Here is a 19,436-nt window from a genome sequence, read left to right on the forward strand (position 1 = left end):
GGAACTATTACAGCTTGAAGGATTTGATATGCAGATGGGTTGGCACCGATAGGATTGTATGGCCTGAAAATCCTAATAAAAAAATGCATAAATCTATTCAACAAACATTACGTGAGAATCTAACATCTCTAATAAAAAAATTTGGGACAAATATAAAAGATATACCTATATAGAAGTGTTCCCTTTATGGGTATCCACGTGATGGAATCCTTACAAATAAAAGATATATATAATAGGAATTGGCCTACATATAAAGAAATACTAAACCATCACAATAATCAAATTACTTTAAAAGATAGAGAGCAGATTGTAATAAACGGTAGAACATGTCAGTGGTACACATACAATCAACTATACCACTATTTCAAAAAAGATAAAGAGACATGGGGTTTTACCATGAAACCATCCACCTTTGATAACATATTACAAACAAATCAAAAAACAGTAGGTAAAATATATAAACTACTTTTAACATTGGATACAGAAGAGGAACTAATTAAAGATAGTATGATAGAATGGAGCAAAAACCTTAAAAAAAATATACCACTAGACGATTGGGAACATATATGGAAAAGTGCTCATAACCAAATAAGCTTGCACTTAGATATTCGAGAGAACACAGGAAAATGATACATAGATGGGTATGTCCACACCCGCTAAAAATATTCAAAATAAAACAACAATTACCGCCAGTTGTACTGGAGATGTAGAGGAAAAGAGGTGGGGTCCTTCTATCATATGTGGTGAGTCGATGTGGAAAGTGCAAAGGTTCCTGGAAAAAAAACAAGCATTAAAAAATACAAGTCATCATAAAAGTTAATTTCGAAATGTTACCAGAAATATACTTGTTAGGGCTATATAAGGATAAAAAACTTATTTGTTTCTCCAAATTATTGACTTTACTCTAAAGTAGCAGCTTAGTCAAATTGGAAATGTGCCGAAGGGCACTGGAAATCAACGCGAACTCCCCTCAGCTTAAACGACTGGTACATTAAATCCATGGAATTATATGGATCTCCTTGATTTACTGGGACAATAATTACTCCTGCAAAGAATACAGACGCACATGAAAATAAAGAAAATAAAGAAGAGAGACAAGCTGGTCTCCTCGGGCTTCGAAAGAAAGATTCTTTGTAAATAGATTTAGAAAATACTTTGATGTAAAATATATCTGACGAAAAGTTGTATCCCCTGAAAATTTTAGTTCTTCTTTTTCGGTGTAAAAGATAGGAAGTTGTTATGTTATATCGTCTAAGATAGAGGGCTAACAAAACTTACTAAAACTTCTAAAAGAATGTTATTATGGCTGGTGAAGTCAAACCTAAGTTTAGTTATATAAGTTGACCATTATAGATATGACAATCCCAAATAGGGAGGTATGTACTGGGAAGGGAAACCATCTTACCCTTTTTTAAAGTAAACTTTATGTAAAATTTTAACTGTGAGACAATGTATGTCTATTCTGTAATGCTGTTATATTGAATAAACAATCTATTAAAATTTAAAAAATTAAATAAATAATAAACATTTTAAAAATTAATATTAAAAGATTTAAAATAACACAAAATAGGCAAGATAATACTGAAATGTATTTTGTCACACTATTAGCAAAAGTGAAGTAGCAAGCAACTCAATCAAGTTCCATTATTACCTGGGGCCCAAGGGCTTGACAGATTCATAGAGAAGGATAATGTTTCAATGCTTTTCAGGGATTATGGAAGGGATTATGTCAATAATAATTTTTACTCCAACCTTTCCCAGGGGCTGTATTCTTCATGCTTCATCTTCACAATAACAATGTGATTGTTATGGATATAAGAGGGGGTGGCTGGTCAAAATTCATCCAATGAGCTCCATGTCTGAGTAGACATGTGAACCCAGGCCTTCCTTCAATACCCACTTCTGTTCTAATGTTCTGGATGCTATGCCACACAGAAATTCAGAGAGGCAAAAAAAAAAAACACCAATGGGGCATTTCACTGTCCTCCAGTATTACATGTTTACACTGCTGAGGAGGTACACAGCTGTCTGTGTTAGACCAGAAAATTCAAGAAAGATCGGCATTGCACTTCTTGCCCCTTACCACACATATTCGAAAATGGTAGAGAACAGCAATGACTGTTGTCACACGGAGGCATTCTATTGGCAATGGTTCTTCAAAACTTCCTATCTTGCATTGTGAGAACCTTTATAAGTAAAGTTAAGTAATTAATCCACTGAAGAGCAACTAAATAGGGTAGGAATCTAACCAGAGCAAGCCATTTGTCCTCTCCCCAAATTGCTGTCCCCTGTATACTGAGCAACTGGTTAGCAAAATGAAATGGAGCATGCCCTGAGTAGTACACTGGTGCATGCTGAAAATGTGCGCTCAATTTTTGTGTTCATTTCAGCTATGTCCACAGCTAAGGTTGCCAGGTACCTCTTGGCAACCAGTAGGAGTGGGGAATTAAGGCAAAATTCTATGAGAGAAGCTGCTTTTAACCACATCATTTTGCCCAAATACCAGATCATTCCCAAAGTCAACATGACAACATGATGATGTCCCTTCCAGTGCACATTGAAAAAGAAGTCATCGCATTTCAAAAACCCAAGGTCTTGGAGTAAGTTTACTGGCCTAGGTTTTGCTGCAGGCTGGTCAAACCGTACCGGGGGGATACAGCAGCCTGCTTCACAAGTTACACTTATACACATACACATACAACTGATTTTTCTTTATACATACACTGAATAATTTTCATGTTATATTTGACATATATACAGCTGAACATGTGACACCTTTATCCAGGTTCTGTCTCTGGTTTCATTTGTAAAGTCAACACACATTTCTGACAGATTAGTTGTAACATGAACAGCCCTTGAGGGTGAAGATGACAGTAGATCAAGATTTGGTGGCTTATGGTTTTCAGAAGGTTACAAAAGTCTTTTTGTTCCAGTAATTTTTGAAATGGCACAGGCCTGACTTTGTTTTAACTCTGTTTTAACTCTGCTGTTTTAGTCTTTGTAATGTTTGCAGTATTGTTGCACAATGCTAATCTTTGCTTTGAATATTCAATAGTGGAAAGTTTTATGAATGGTATGGATTGTTTTTATTGTGAATGATTTTTTTAAAAAAATGTACACCATTATGAGAGTTTTGAGGCAGAATGGTAGGTTATTATTTAAAGAAGAAAGAAACCTAATGGTCTCGGACCTTCATACTTGCAAGAAGACCTCTCTCACTGTGTCCTCTCAAGGATACTTTGTTTTAGTTCTCAAAATCTACTGGAAGTTCCTGGCTCGAGAACAACCCAATTGTCCTTGACCAAGTCAGGGCTGTTCCAGCTATCGTCCCTGCCTGGTGGAATTCTCTATCTGAGGAGACCAGGATTTGGCCCAGTTCCACAGAGTCTGAAAGATGGAGAAGTTCCACTAGGCACATAGTTGAGGACTTTCAGCAGCTACATTGCATCAACTGGCCATCAGGCAGAACCCCCATCTTTTAGATGTTCCCCTCAGTCCCCCTCTCCACTTTGTAGAGGGACTTTTATTCTCTGAAGTCAGCTCTGCCAAGAGCTTAGGGCGCCATCTATATTATTTGTATTACTTTATGTTGTTTAATCTATTTTAGCTGTCTATTTTTAGAAGTATATTTGACATGTTGTTACTTGCCCCGAGCTCTGCTGTAGTGATGGAAGCAGGATATACATCTAAAATATAAATGATAAACAAACAAGATCAATTAGACACACCAACCATCAGTTGCCTACTGCTGGGTTTATCACTGGGTAAACTGACATCCTCTTAAGTTATATCATAATAGGACTGATGACAAACTGATAGGGAGGAGTTTCTCAGCCCTACTGAAATGGGATGTAGTCCATGTCTTCAACTGTAGAGACTGTTGAGAAAACTCAGCAATGAAGGAATAAGAGGGGAAGTCTTCCTATGGATTAAAAACTGGTTGAGAAACAGGAAACAAAGAGTGGGTGTAAATGGAAAGTTCTCACAATGGAGAGATGTCGGGAGTGGTGTCCCCCAAGGATCCGTTTTGGGACCAGTGCTCTTTAACCTATTCATAAATGACCTGGAAGTAGGGGTGGGTAGTGTGGTGGCCAAGTTTGCAGATGATACCAAATTATGTAGGGTGGTGAGAACCACAAAGGATTGCGAAGAGCTCCAAGCGGACCTTGATAAATTAGGTGAGTGGGCTCAGAAATGGCAAATGCAGTTCAATGTAGCAAAATGTAAAGTGATGCACATAGGGACAAAAAATCCAAACTTCACATACACGCTACAGGGGTCAGTGCTATCAGTCACAGACCAGGAAAGGGATTTAGGCGTCTTAGTTGATAGTTCCATGGGAATGTCAACTCAATGCATGGCAGCTGTGAAAAAGGCAAACTCTAATGGGGATCATTAGAAAAGGAATTGAGAATAAAACTGCAAAGATTGTCATGCCCTTATATAAAGCAGTGGTGCACCGCACTTGGATGTACTGTGTCCAGTTCTGGTCACCGTGATCTCAAAAAGGATATTGAGGAGATAGAAAAAAGTGCAGAGAAGGGCAACAAGGATGATTGAGGGACTGGAGCACCTTCCCTATGAGGAGAGGCTGCAGCGTTTGGGACTCTTTAGTTTGGAGAGGAGGCGGCTGAGGGGGGATAATGATTGAAGTCTACAAAAAAAATTATGCATTGGGGTAGAAAATGTTGACAGAGAGAAATTTTTCTCTCTTTCTCACAATACTAGAACCAGGGGGCATTCATTGAAAATGCTGGGGGGAAGAATTAGGACTAATAAAAGGAAACACTTCTTCACGCAACGTGCTTGATTCCCAGGTGTTTGGAATATGCCTGCCTCAGGGAGGTGCAAAAGTGATGGCCTCTAACCTGGATAGCTTTAAATGGGGCTTGGACAGATTTATGGAGGAGAAGTCGATTTATGGCTACCAATCTTGATCCTCCTTGATCTGAGATTGCAAATGCCTTAACAGACCAGGTGATCGGGAGCAACAGCCGCAGAAGGCCATTGCTTTCACATCCTACATGTGAGCTCCCAAAGGCACCTGGTGGGCCACTGCGAGTAGCAGAGAGCTGGACTAGATGGACTTTGGTCTGATCCAGCTGGCTTGTTCTTATGTTCTTATGTACACAAGAAACAGAACAAGGAAGGAAAACAGAACTATCTTGTTTTTTATGTACAAAAAAGCGCATAGGGTCTATGCTAGCTCATGAGTATGCAAGAAGTTGCAGCTTTTGCTTGGGCTGTGGAAAGGACTGGGTTGGTGGCAGCATTATATCAATTTATTATACCCATTCTCTGAGTGAGCTCTATCCCACGTCCCATTTCACTGGCCTTCCATCTTAGCTTTGAGAATTTCTGAAATTTGAAATGTTTCTGTTTGTGTTTTCATGCATAAGCAGAACATCACACAATAAGGAATTTTGATGGGATTGCACAGTCACAGGATTCCTTCCTGGGTATGATGCTACACATGGAACAGCATCAAGATTCTGCGATGCCTAATTGACTCCTGTTTTCATCAATACACATACGGTTGATTAACAGTGCCAATGAAACAATGTCCTCTTTTCTGGGTCTTCTGCTTTCATTAGGAACCTGACTCATGGAGTTCACCCTACTGTCAATGTCCATGATGATCTTGGTTTCTGATGTTCACTTTTATGGTCTTTTCCTCCAGAACAGTTAACCACAGTTAAGCCTTGAATCTAAGACAAATATTTCATTTCATTTCTGAAGAGTCAAATGGGAAGTTCTCTGGAGAGATGATATATACATTTTCTAAATAAATATTTTATTATTGACATCAATGATAGTTCCTTGCCACACATGGTAAGACAGATAACCTGAGAGCTTTCTTGAGTTGCAGAGCTCATGCGAGGAATTGAAGTGAAGCCCTGTCTTCTCCCAACAACACCCCCTTCTCTGCTGCCTCTTTGCTCTCATCCCAACACTCAAACAGCTCTGGTAGGAGATCAAGCTGGCCTCAGAAATTAGAGAATACCACCACAACCATAGCAGCTACCCATGAAAAGAGAAAGCTAGCCACAGTGGGGTGGTGGTGATTTTACTTCCTTTGCTCCACAACCAGCTTCTCCTCTGGGTCCCTTAACAACATCACTCTTTTGCCTGGCCTGCTCTGCCTCGTGATGAGGAAAGAACCAGACGGCAAAGAAAGAAGCCCTTCCTTTCAAACCAGATACAAAGGGTCAGCTAGACTTAAACAGTTGAATGAATGAATTAATAAGCCTTTATTGGCATACAAAGTTGAACAGTTGTGGGAACACAACTGTAAGTGTTCAAAAGTAATCTTAATTTAAAATGTTGTGGTTGTATATTTAATATTAACAGTTATATCTTATATTATTGTATGTGTATGTTTGGAGTGGCACACAAGTAGGGTTAACAGTCTCCCAAGTGAGACCTGAATATAGCTAATCTCCAGATTGCTGAGATCAATTTCCCTGAAGGAAATAGTCGCTTCAAAGGGTGGATTGTATGGCATTGCACCCCCACCTTCCCTCTCCAAACTGTACTGTCATAACGCACTGCTCCCAAGTCTATAGGAATATCCCAAGACAGAGTTGGAAACTCTATGCACATGGAATACAGTAGTCATGTCAGTCTTTTGGTTGATGATAATTGTGATTGTGGCTTTCTGTTAGCCAGCAGGTGATTGCCACTAGTTTACATAGTGCCATCCATGTACATTTTAGCTATGTTCATTTAATTAGCCGTAAAGCATTTGTGACAATAGTAGCCCCTGGTCCCAAATACATGCCAGTGGCCCATGGGAATGATGAGATGGGGAACTATTTTGGAACTCCTCTTCTCCAAGATTCTCCAAGAACCCACAGACTACAAGAGAATTGTTCCCACCCTTCTTTAAATGAGGCCTTCTTTAACTGGTTTGTGATCCAGTATCTGGTTTAAGTATTTGCTGGGATCGTTGACAGTTGCAAACAATGATAAACATTGTCTGGTGTAAAAGTTTTTTTAAAAAACCATTGCAACCTCTGTAGGTTTCACATCTCAGGAAATTGTAGAAGCTATATCCAAATCTTGTAATTCAAAGGAGAGCCATAGATACATAGTTGGCTACATAATGTTTAGAATCAGGACTCAGTGGCTGGCATACTAAAAGTCTCATCTCCCATGAGCATAATGTCACAAACTAAAAAGGTTACGTCAAATCATCAAGAATCTTTTGCACCCTGAGGAAGAATGTTAGCAAAGCAACATGTCAAATGCACGTGGTGATCTTTACAAATGAATATACGTGTCATATGAAAACAAAATGGTGACCAGGCGTGACTCTTAACAGCAACTAACATTCTGGTCTGGTGAAAACATTGAAAAAAACCCTTAGTTTATGAAGTCATGTTTTCCTGTAAACAAGGGGAATCCTTGCAACTTGTGGGTGACCTGGTTTTTGCTTTGGTGGTCATAACAGTGGCCTGATAGTTCACTATTACGAGGAGTGATTTATATAGATATTTTCCTCTTGTAGCCATAGAAACAAATTTCTGATGATAGCTGAACATTATATATTATATCATACATTGTAATACATTACATTACAATTTGGGCCACTGGCAATTTGTTGGTTCACTGTTGCTTTACGTACATATAGATCAACATTATACATATAAGTCAAACAGTTCTGTGACCTTAATTGACTATCCCAGTCAAGAGCTCTAGCTATTTGCAGAACACCTATTTCAGATTTTTTCTAGTAACCAGTAATTTCTACATGTTTGTCTAACGCCCTTGATATTTCAGAATGAGTTTAAGAATATTAATAGGCTAGAGTTTTGATACATATTTGTGCATTAGGTCATTAGATTGTGCTTGAGGGTTGTAATTTCTAAAGAACATCTGTGGAGATTTTTTACTTGTGGTATGGGACAAAGGATCAAGTAGCTTGAGTACAGTTTGTTCCTTTTCTTGGAAGCACATTCTATCACAATTCTATCAATATGATTGTCATCATATCATGTGTCACCATATATTTCAGACTAATCTTTTAATTTCCATGAATTCATAGTAGCACAATCACCAGGTAGGAAATGCCAACTTTATCAGGATCAGAGGAGTAGCTACAATGGGGACATCCGGGGACAAATGACCCGGGCGCCCACCACTGAGGGCACAGAAACATTTGGGATCATTTCTTTTTGGGGGGTATTTTTAGTGTTTTTAATTTGCCAACAAGCAGGGTGGGCTGTTTTTAGACTAGTGGCACCAAAATTTCAGGCTATTGTCAGGTGACACTCCTGATAATACCAGCCAAGCTTGGTGAAGTTTGGTTCAGGTGGTCCAAAGTTATGGACCCCCAAAAGGGGAGCCCACATTTTCATTGTTTCCAAAGGGAGCTAATGGTAGATGGGGCTACCTTTTGGAGGGTCCATAACTTTGGATCCCCTGAATCAAACTTCACTAAACCTGGGTGATTTCATCCAGAGAGTCTCCTGCTGATACCACCCAGGTTTGGTGAAGGTTGGTTCAGGGAGTCCAAAGTTATGGACCCCCAAAAGGGGTGTCCCCATCCCCCACTGTTTCCAAAGGGAGCTAATAGTAGATGGGGCTACCCTTTTGAGGGTCCAAAACTTTGGACCCCCTGAACCAAACTTCACTAAACCTGGGTGGTTCCATCAGGAGAGTCTTCTGAAGATAGCCTAAAATTATGGTACTGTTAGCTTAAACATTCCTCCCCTTTTAAGGTGGATTTAAAAGGAGAATCTGGGCTCTCTAGTTTAAACAACATTAATAGTGATGCTGTTTAAGGGTGGATTTCCCCCCCCCCCCTCTTCAAAAATTGCATCACTTTCAATGTTGTTTAAACTAGGGAGCCATGGGTGTGTTCAGATTTGTGTGTTGGCACATGTTCCATAATGTGATGGTGACTTTGAGATGACCTGGTGCAAAAAAATGTTGTTTGGTTGTGGGGGGGAGAGTGGCCGCCCATATGGGGTGTGGAGCACAAAAATCAGATTTTGTCCTGGGCTCCATTTTCCCCAGCTACGCCTCTGATAAGGACAACAATCCCTTCTGCCAAAAAAACAACAAAAACTAGGGACGGAGTCTGTTATTACACCTTTCTGGCAATGTACTGTATGTACCATATAAATATATTAGAAGTATGTTACCCCTCATTAAACAACTCAGTTGGAACAGAAACAGGAAATCTCACAGATCATCAGATCCATCAATGCTGATGGACGGCAACAAAATGTGTTTAACTTGGCATTCAATTTAATGACACATACAATAATGACAATTAAAGGAAGACTATTACAGCAGCTGGGCCACGGTTAGGACACAGATCTTGAACTAAAGTGCTAATTATAGTGAAGTAAGAAAAGGGCATGTTAACTGGACCTAATTTTTGAGGTATGTGCAAATTAGATGGTTTTGAACAAGTTATCAGGCAAATCACTGAGGACAGGTCCTTTAGGAAGGGACAGACTTTACCTTCTTTGGTCCATATATGGACCTTCCACACCATCTGGTTGACCATTGTAGGATACAGGATACTGGATTAGATGGACCATTAAATGGATCCAGTAAGGGTCTTCTTATATTCTTACATCTTGATTCTCTCAGACCACATATCATGTTAAATATTTTTGCCAGCTGTTTGCTATGTCCTGTGGAAATAAATGTTCCCTCCAGCAAAGTTAAATGTATGAGTATGTGAGATCATGTTGAATGCATCATTTTAAAGGAATCCTGAGAATTGGTTCAACTGTTCCAAAAGGGAACCTAAACTGAGGTGATAATAGGCAACGATACATGATAACTTACCCTGTGGTGCTTGATACTAGCAATTGGAATATATCAACTCTCCCTTAGAAGTCAAAAAAAACTCAGACTAGGGCTGTTTCCGCACAGCCAGAGGCAGCGGCTTCCAACCGGCTTTGATGAAGCCAGTGGAGTGTCGGGACCGTTCACATGGTCCCATGCAGGCAGTCCCGACGCCGATGCTGCCTGCAGGGCTGCCCAGGGTGTCTGCGAGGGACTTACCTTGCATTCCTCTGCATCTCCGGGCGGCTGGGAAGATACAGCCATGCTGCCCTCCAACCCTCAGGGATCACAGGACAGCGTGGGCATGTCGTCCAGTCACCCGGAGCTGCAGAGAACGCAAGGTAAGTCCCTGGCAGACACTGGAGGAGCCAAAAGCGGCGGCCTCATGCCAGTGCGGTTTGCACCGTGCTGGAGGGAAGACACCACTTTTCAAAAATGGCATCTTTGCGCTGCTGGGGGGGGGCGGGGGAAGAGAAAAAGTTTTATAATTCTATCCCTGTCAATTTAATGAAGGCATGCTACAGGTCTGCTTATTTGTAACTTGCTTTCAGCTCTTGTCTGGTGCACTCATGATTTGGAAGGCAAACATCTGACCATGTATGCAATAATTTGACATCTTTTTAAACCCATAAAAGGAAGCAGTTAAAATTGTCAGGATCTTGCATAATTCACAGAGATTGCCCTAAGGCAACACTCAGATGTGTAATGCACAGTTAAATGGTAATGAGAGTCAGTGTGGTGTAGTGATTAGAATGTCAGACTAGGAACTCAAATCCCAACTGTAGTGGCAAAGTTTGCAGATGATCACAAATGGTGAAAACCCAGACCCACTGTTAACAGCTTCAGGAAGAGCTCTACAAATTGGAAGAGTGACATCAATGAGGCAAATGAAGTTCAATGTTAGTAAGTGCATGGTGATACACTGGAACAGAAATCCCAACTTCGAGTACATACTAATGGGGTTTGAACTTGATGGGAATGACAGGGGAAATAATCTTGAGATAGTTCAATGAAAGTGTCACCCAGTGTCCAGCAAAAAGGAAAACTATGCTAGGGATTATTAGGAAAGGGACTGAAAATAAAATTGCCAATATTATAAAGCCCCTGTTCACATCCACTGTGCAGCCTCATTTAGAATGCTGTGTACAGTTCTGGTCACCATATCTCAAACAGGACATAACAGAGCTGGAAAAAAAGTAAAGAGGGAAACTAAGATGATGAGGGTGGTGGGTTGGAGCACCTATCCTATGAGCAAAGGCTGAAGAGCTTAGGACTTTTCAGTTTACAAACGAAACAACTAAAGAGGGGACTATAGAGGTTTATAAAATTATGAGTGAAGTGGATATAAGGCTTCTCTCTCTGGGCTGGAAAGTTCCAAGAAATCTGAGGATGGAATCTGGAAAAGGCAGGGTTTGGGGAAAGGAGGGATCTCAGCAGGATATATAGGGCCACCTCCAAAGCATCCATTTTCTCCAGGGAAACTAATCTCTGTTGCCTTGGGCTTAGTTGTAATTTCAGGAGATCTCCAGGCCCTATCTGGAGGCTGCCAACCTAGATGGAGAGAGTTGACAAAGAGAACTTTTTCTCCCTCTCTCCAAATCCTAGAACTCAAGGGCCTCCAATGAAGCTGATGGACAGTAGATTAAGGGTGGACAAATGAAAATACTTCTTGACAGGAGTGATTAAAAAGTCACTATCACTGCCAGAGGAGATAGTGATAGCCATAGGCATAGACTGTTTTAAAAGGAGATTAGAAAGATTTGTGGTCGATTGGTCTATCAGTGGGACAAAACATTCCAGGATTGACTGCAAGAGCAATTCACAGTCATACCCACTGGTTAAAGTCTTACGAAATTTGTGATTCACTCAGCGTAGGTTTTTAGGAAAAATAGTATAAAACATCTTATTGCTTATATTTAAATGTCTACACTCTGCCTTTCTCCAAAAAGAGACCAAACAGGCTTCCCAGCTCTTGAGTTGGGCCATGCCTGCAGATGTTGGAGGTGGAGCTTGAGGAGGGGAAGGAATTCAGCAGGGTCTAATGCCAAAGCAGCCATTTTCTACAGAACTGATTCTGTCAGCTGGAGACCAGTTGTAATTCTGGGAGATCACCAGCCATCAAGTAGAGATTTCACCTAGCTACTTAGCTAGAGGAAGGTGCACCCAGAAGTTATGCAATAAATCCACTATACACCATTAATGCTCTCAGTACAAATGTACCATGTATATTCTTAAGCTTTGTACATCAATAAACTTAAAAGTATCAACCAAAATGTCTTATCACAATTCCTTCATAGTTTTCAGCTCTTTTACATGTGGCAAGACATAAATACACTTAGCAGCAAATTCTATTATTTGAATTCATACGGGGAAAAAAGTTTGGCTTTTCTGCCAACACATAGCAACATGCTATTCAAACCAAATGTTTAGTATATTTCCAAAGAATCTGACTTAACTTCATGGCAACAAAGCCATGAACATCCTAATTAAAGATACAAGGTAGTTATTTATGAGCTAAATTAACCTCTGGTTGGGTTGTATTTTTGAAAACTTCAAATTGGCCCAAATATCTGTGTATAAAAAATATCAAAACAAATGCATTTACAATGATAGGGATACTTATTTGAGTCAACCTGATTAAATCATTTCTCTAAGCTCCCCGTTTACTCACTAGGGCCCCTTCCGCATGGAGGCGGAAGGGGTTGGGTCGGCGTAATGGACGGTCCCAGAACCGGCTGGGACGACGGCGCCACGGAGCGCCGTCGCCTGGCCGACCAGCCTCTTCCCCATCCTTCCCCACTCACCTCGTCGCTGTCGTCGCCCTGCTGGCCTCCGTAGACCCGCCCACGCTGCCCTCCGACCTCCAGGGGTCGGAGGCCAGCGAGGGAGGGCCTTCGGAGGCCAGCAGGGTGACGAAGCCGATGAGGTGAGTGGGGAAGGACGGGGACAACAGCGCATTCCTGGCGGTGCCATTCACACTGCACAGCCGGGAATGCACTGTATTCCAAAAACCTCCCTCCAGGAGGGAGGTTTTTGGAGGCGGCCTGAGGCCGCCCTGGGGGAGGGGGAAGGGAGCCAGGTTGGCGCTGCTGCGTTTTGGCAGCACCGCTTGTGCAAATGGCTACCTGGGGACGGCGTTTCTGCCGTCCCCAGGGCGTTGTTATTGGCCCGTGCGGAAAGGGCCCATCTTTCATAATGAACTGAATAAGCTTTCTAACTCTTTGTTTTTCAAAACACACCACAGGTGTTGTTTCTACTTCCCTGTAACAAAAAATATCTGCATAAGTAAAAATTATAAGTAGAATTCAACAACTATTTCTACATATCAAAATACTGGGACTACCTGTTTGCCACTTGCTGTTAGACTTGGCTCTCCTCCCCAATGGGAAGTACTAAATTGCAGATACCCATTGTTTTTAATTGTTTTAAGCAGTTGAGGTTGTTTCTCCAGTCACAGAAATGCAGAAAAATCCATGCTTTAGTTTAACTCATGGGGAGAAACAGAATCCAGGAGGAAAACAAGGAGGGTAAAGAAGTCAGAGTGCATTCTAGAGGTTTTTGTTTTTAAAAAAATCCTTAAAATCATCACAAAGTGTAACACATGTAATGTCAGTTATCTCTTAATATGTGATTGTGGGTTACTATATGTGGGGCAGATTTCTCACAGACTCCAGATGCACATTTTAGAGTATATGTCCCACATACACAATAAAGCTCCAATGGTGGAACACAATAAAGCTCCAATGGTGGAAGCTCCAATGGTGGAACACAATCCTAGACCTATATAATAAATAGACCAATATAGTACAGACAACCAAACCACATTTCTATCTGGATACGGTTTCTGAACATGTGATGTACTGCCATCTTGTGGTGATATTGTTAAATCATCCATTCTGCAGCATGGAATTAATGAACCAGGACCATAAAAATATAGGGAAATATGTACGAACCTTCTGAAACGAATTTTAATTGCCTTTCAGTGAAGCCACATTTGAGGAGTGCTAAAAATGACATATTTTTATCATAACCTTTTTTTCTAGGATTGTTATATTAGCTCAGAGTTTAAGATGATCTTGTGACTGATTTAATTAATACCCATGTAATAATCTGAGGCTCATTCCGCACATGCAAATAATGCACTTTCAAACTGCTTTCAGTGCTCTTTAAAGCTGTGCGGAATAGCAAAATCCACTTGCAAACAGTTGTGAAAGTGGTTTGAAAACGCATTATTTTGCGTGTGCGGAAGGGGCCTGAGTGATTTTAAAGTTAGGAAAATTCATGTTATAACAGTCACATCTTTTCTATTTTGCTAATTTAATGGCAATTTAAAATTCTTTTTTTCTCCTATATTTATCATCCTAAGGAATGTAGTGATATTGTAGACTTTAACTCACAGTTAACTCACCTTACTACAGGATACTACAGGCACACCGTTAACCACCCTACTACAGGCTACAGAGGAAAACAAAGGCTCAAGGCATCCATATGCTACCTCTACCTCCTGCTGTCTTTAAACAACATATTGAAGTGTGTGGCATAGTGACATAATAAATTCATGATATAGTTTAGCAAGTAATATGGGAAAAGGATAAACATGAATAACTATAAATGACATGGATGAAAGGCATATGCGAAGGAGGGGCTGGAGTGAGGGGGGGGTTAGGTAAAACATGACTGAACAAGCTGGATGGATCCAACCCAGAATGTTCTGGAATCTCAGCCTTGTTTGGCTGTAGGGCAGTTCTCACCCTTTCCCACCCCTCGTCTGTTGCCTTTCTCACATGCTTATAGTCATTTAGGAGGCTGTAGAACTCTCTTCATTTGATCCCCAAAGCCAAAAATTTCAGCAGCAGGCAGAAGTGCTTTTAAACTGTTCCAAGCATTTGTAGATTCGGGGGCGGGGGGGGGGGGACTTCTATGACTGGTAATTTCATTTGAAGATGTTTGATATTTCTAGTCATGGCATTCATACTTATCAATAAATTTATCATAATTAATTATTACATACTAAACAATTGTTCGGAAAGCCAGCATGGTGAAGTGGTTGCAGAATTGGACTAGGATCTAAGAAACCCAGGTTCGAATTCTCATTCACACCATGGAAGCTTCCTAGGTGACCTCAGGCCAGTCACACACTCTCAGCCTCCACCCAGACAAGTATTTGGATGAGAGACCTCCAAGGAACACCAGGGGGCTGACATGGAGGCAGGCAATGGCAAACCACATTTGAATGTATTTTGCCTTGAAAATCCTACAGGGTGGGCACAAGTCATCTGTTACTTGATAGCAACCCCCACCCCCATTCTATCAACATTCCATATATTTAGTATGCTATGTCATCTACTAACTTCAATGGGAGGACAATTCCACAGCCCTAAGCCCTGGGTTTGCTTTCTATGACTCTGGAAGTTGCTGCCAAATGTTTACAGAAACTTTACTTGAAACAATTATGGTATGTGACTTTCTACAAGAATATTCATCTGACTTGCAAGTGTACTTCAATATGGTAATTTATGGTTTGTAAATATTAGAAAATATTAGAAATTATTAGAAAAATATGCATTTATTTATTTAAGTCATTCAGATATCCAAAGAAGTTTACATCACTTGCCTCTCTTACAAAGGCCAGTATGTATGAGAAAAACACATGGACACAAATGTGCCATTAAAAATAGTAGTATTCAGAAACCTGTGAGAGAGCATTTTCTATATATAATAAAATCTACCACATGTTATGCCTCCAATGAAGTGTGCTCTGCTCTACGGAAGTTTTTATAATAATAAATGAGCGCACTCCACCTTTAAGGTGTCAGAAATCCCCCTAGTGTGTCTGCCCTTGGTGCCTCCGACTAAGACACTACGAAATCAGTGCACTAAGAAGCGTTTAGATTTATAGCCAGCTTTTCTTAACCACAAGGAGTCTCAAAGGGCTTACAAATGGCTTCCCATCCTCTCCCCACAGCAGACTCCTGGGCTCATTCCGCACATGCAGAATTATGCACTTTCAAACTGCTTTCAGTGCTCTTTGAAGCTGTGCGGAATGGCAAAATCCACTTGCAAACAGTTGTGAAAGTGGTTTGAAAACGCATTATTTTGTGTGTGCGGAAGGGGCCCTTGTGATGCAGCTGGGGCGGAGAAAGTTCTGAGAAAACTGTCTTTAGCCCAAGGTCGCCCAGCAGGCTTCGCGTGTAGGAAACAAATCAGGTTCACCAGATAAGTTCCTGCTGCTCACGTGGTGGAGGGGGGAAACACACCGAGGTCACCAGTTGAGCCAGATGCCCCCCTGGCTAGTAAAGAGCAGAGCCTACATCAGCTTCAGCGGTTTCGTAACAGGCGTAATTCAATATCATAGATTCTGAAGCCGATTTCTGGAGATGCTCCGGCTTGCGTAACGCCAGGGCCACTTTCACTGCGCTCGAGCAAAACTTCCCTCCGCTCACATCCAGGCCTCTTTTCCTCCCCTCTGGCTGCAAGCGGGGAGGACTGTCCCAGAATGCCTTTGGGTAGCTGTGGAGCCGCTCTCGCGCGTCTCTCTGGCACGTCGCGCCTCGTTCCCGCCTACGTCTCGCGCGGCTCCGGCGGCAAAAGGCAGGGACTGGGTAGCGCCGCCGTGCGGCCTTGATGTCAGCGGGGAGGCACTCTCTTTCGCTGCTCTACCGTTGCCGCGAAGGGACATGTGACCGGGGAGCGGAGCGGGGCGGGGGGGGGACGCGGCCTACTTCCTCCTCCTCGTCCTGTTGCTGCTGCGCGAGGCTTCCACAGAGGGCACATTCGACGCGCCGCGGAGGCGCCGACGAAGGCCCCAGAACCTCCATGCCGAGGCGGCGATAACGGAGCCTCTGCCTAAGCCGCTCGTTCTGAAGGTGCCGCCAGGTAAGGTGAGAGGGAGGGCGGCCAGCGCCACGGCAGGAGAAGCCGGCTGTGTGGAACAAAGGGAAGGCGCAGGAGCTCTTGTCAGAGGCCCGGAGGGACCCACGGGTTCCCTGCGAGGCCCTTTGGGGCAAACGGGTTTTCTCTGCCGCCTCGACTGCTTCCTCTGCACGGCGGCACCGCAGAGGAGGAGGTGTCGGCGGCGATGCCAGGCCCCCGCTGCCGCCCGTCCTCTTTAGCCAGAGGGGATGAAGAGGCTTTTTGAAAGTCGCGAAGTCTCTGTAAACAAGCTGAGGCCGGCATGCAGCTTCGGGGCCCGGCAGTGATACTTTCGTTGTCTGGCCTTGGGGATCTACAATAAAAGTTAGAGGCCATGACAATTCCGGAGAGGGACAGGATTCAGTCCGGCTCTCTGACTGCTTTGATACGCAGGAAGTAATTAACTGGCAGTGGAGGGGTTAGGGTGAAATACCAACCTTGTTCTGAGTTTTCTTTGTCTTAATGATTTCTTAGGCAAGACCTCTGCTCGCCGAAGGCTCTGTTTTTACAGATATTTTTGGCCTGTGGCAACTGGGTTTGCACAGATCCACGAGGAGAAATGTTGGTAGGAAATAGGTTCGGTTTGGTAATGCTGTTTTTTAATAACAAAGAAGGGCTTACCTAGAAAACAAGTGCTTGTTCATCATAGGGCAAGGTCAGCACCAAATATTTGCTTGGACATAGAGGAAAAGTTGCTTAAAGTACTATCAACTGTTTTCAACAATAAGCTTTGAGAACTGTGTTGTAATAGTTTCTCCATTCATTTAAGAACAAACAACAGGGAAAACAAAAAGAAAGACTGCTGGGAAGGCTGCTGTCCTATCTGTGTTTTAAGGGAAAATGTTTAATGGAGGAAACTTTCACTTTCTATTGTAGAAATTACAGGAGTTAGCATACCGGCTTTCAGCAATTCACCCAAATTCAGATAGTGTTGAAAACCAAGCATTTTAAGAGCATTCTGAAACATTCAGACCTTGAAAGCACATAACCTAACACTGTTCACAGTTTTCTGTAGCCAATTATTATTTTCTAATATTTTAATATTTGGTTTTTTGTATGGTGAATGCACTAGGTATGTCACTATAGTGGTGGTCTTCCCTTATTCATTTATTGATGCAGTCAGGATGGATTTTTATTCTCATAAGTTCTTGTTTTCTGCCAGCAAGTTGTTGTGATTTGTTTAAAGTGTGTCAAAGCATCCTAAACCCCCCTTTGCTTCCAACTGTTATGAATCAGTTTTTGTTGTCAGGATATGGCTTGATGCTATATGTTTACTTGGTTACTGCTTTTTTTTTTAAATGATGGTTTCTTAATCTCAAATCACTGTGTCTATTTTGTGTGTCTTCAGTCCTGTTTTGGGTGCTTTTATGAATGGAAGCCACATTGCACTTATGACTGATAGTGGTTAGCATTAAAATATGCAGATGAAAAAAAAACTTTAATCTTCATTTGCTGCACTGGAATAATGTTATAAGCATTTAAAACCCAGTGGTTGTATACCGGCTAACGTGTCAGAATATACTCTCTCACCAAAAGAGAAAAAACAAAATTGTAATTTCATTTGCCACATGCTGGACTGTCTTTGTTTTAGAATGCTCCATTTGGGTCTTATAGGTAGGTGCTAGGACCCAATCAGAGCATTCTAAAACAAAGATGATCTAGCATGTAGCAAATAAAGTTACAATGTTGGGTTTTTTTCTTTTGGTGAATCAGAGTATAGGATGCGAGGAATCCAGGTTCAAGTCCCCACTCTGTTGTGGAAGCTTACTTGGTAGCCTTGGACCAGTCATACACTCTTAGCCTCAGGAGGCTGTGGGGAGGATAAAGTGGGGAAGAAGAGAATGGTGTTCAAGCTGCTTTCAGTTCCCATTGAGGATAATGGAGGTATATAAATGATGTAAATAAGTAAATTTAATAGCTGTATGCTTCAGTTAATCCAGTGCTTTTCTTTGGATGAATAGAAAAGAACAGGGAGTTTTGGGGATCCATCTTGTGGTATAAAAAGTAGTTGATTGCAAAATAATTGGCTGAAAATAGGAAACAACTGACTACTTGATAAAAGAAACACTTTTTTTGTACAGAACATACGCTTTAGATGTGTCCTTTGTTTAGGCAGAGAAACATGTATATTCAGGGCTGTAGTTTTAAAGTGATGTAGAAAGGTTTCTTAATGGCTAAGTTAGAATAAGCAGAAATGGAGATCACAGTTTTTCAAAGTGTTGGAAGGTTATTTTGAGGCTAATAGTGCACCGCATAGTTATCTTCTGTGTGTTGCTGTTTCCCTCCATTTTTCTGAGATAATACCAGGTGGGAGGATGAACAGCTGTGCAGGGGTGTATGAGCCTATTGGGGTGCTGTGTGGTTTCCGGGCTGTAAGGCCGTGTTCTAGCAGCATTCTCTCCTGACGCCAGCCCGGAAACCACACAGCACCCCAGTGATTCCGGCCATGAAAGCCTTCGACAATACATATGAGCCTATTATTTTTGAAGTGTTCCCCAGCCAGGCTGTTGCCCTCTAGATAACCTTGGTTGTGTTTGGAACCCTTGATGAGAAGCATGAAAAAACCATATAACCTGACTTTTACACTGGAAAATTAATAGGCATGGGAAGAGTTAAGCACCCTTCCCCTTCCCCATTCCCCGATTCTTTCTACAAATGTCTCCTTCCTTCTTTAAGTATGAGAGGTATGCATGTATATAAGTGCCGACTTCTAGCGC

The 19,436-nt window shown here is 41.7% G+C and overlaps 1 protein-coding gene across 2 annotated transcripts in view; it reads left to right on the top strand.

The window, feature by feature from the left end:
• Positions 1–16,326: 16,326 nt before the first annotated feature.
• SCAF11 (SR-related CTD associated factor 11) overlaps positions 16,327–19,436 on the top strand; it is a 31,488-nt gene continuing 28,378 nt past the window's right edge. For both annotated transcript variants that reach the window (XM_048499975.1, XM_048499976.1), the window contains exon 1: positions 16,327–16,683. The gene's annotated coding sequence lies outside the window, so the exon portion shown is untranslated. The remainder of the gene's footprint in view (positions 16,684–19,436) is intronic.

This window comes from Sphaerodactylus townsendi, linkage group LG06, assembly GCF_021028975.2.
Source record: "Sphaerodactylus townsendi isolate TG3544 linkage group LG06, MPM_Stown_v2.3, whole genome shotgun sequence".
Lineage (NCBI taxonomy): Eukaryota > Metazoa > Chordata > Lepidosauria > Squamata > Sphaerodactylidae > Sphaerodactylus > Sphaerodactylus townsendi.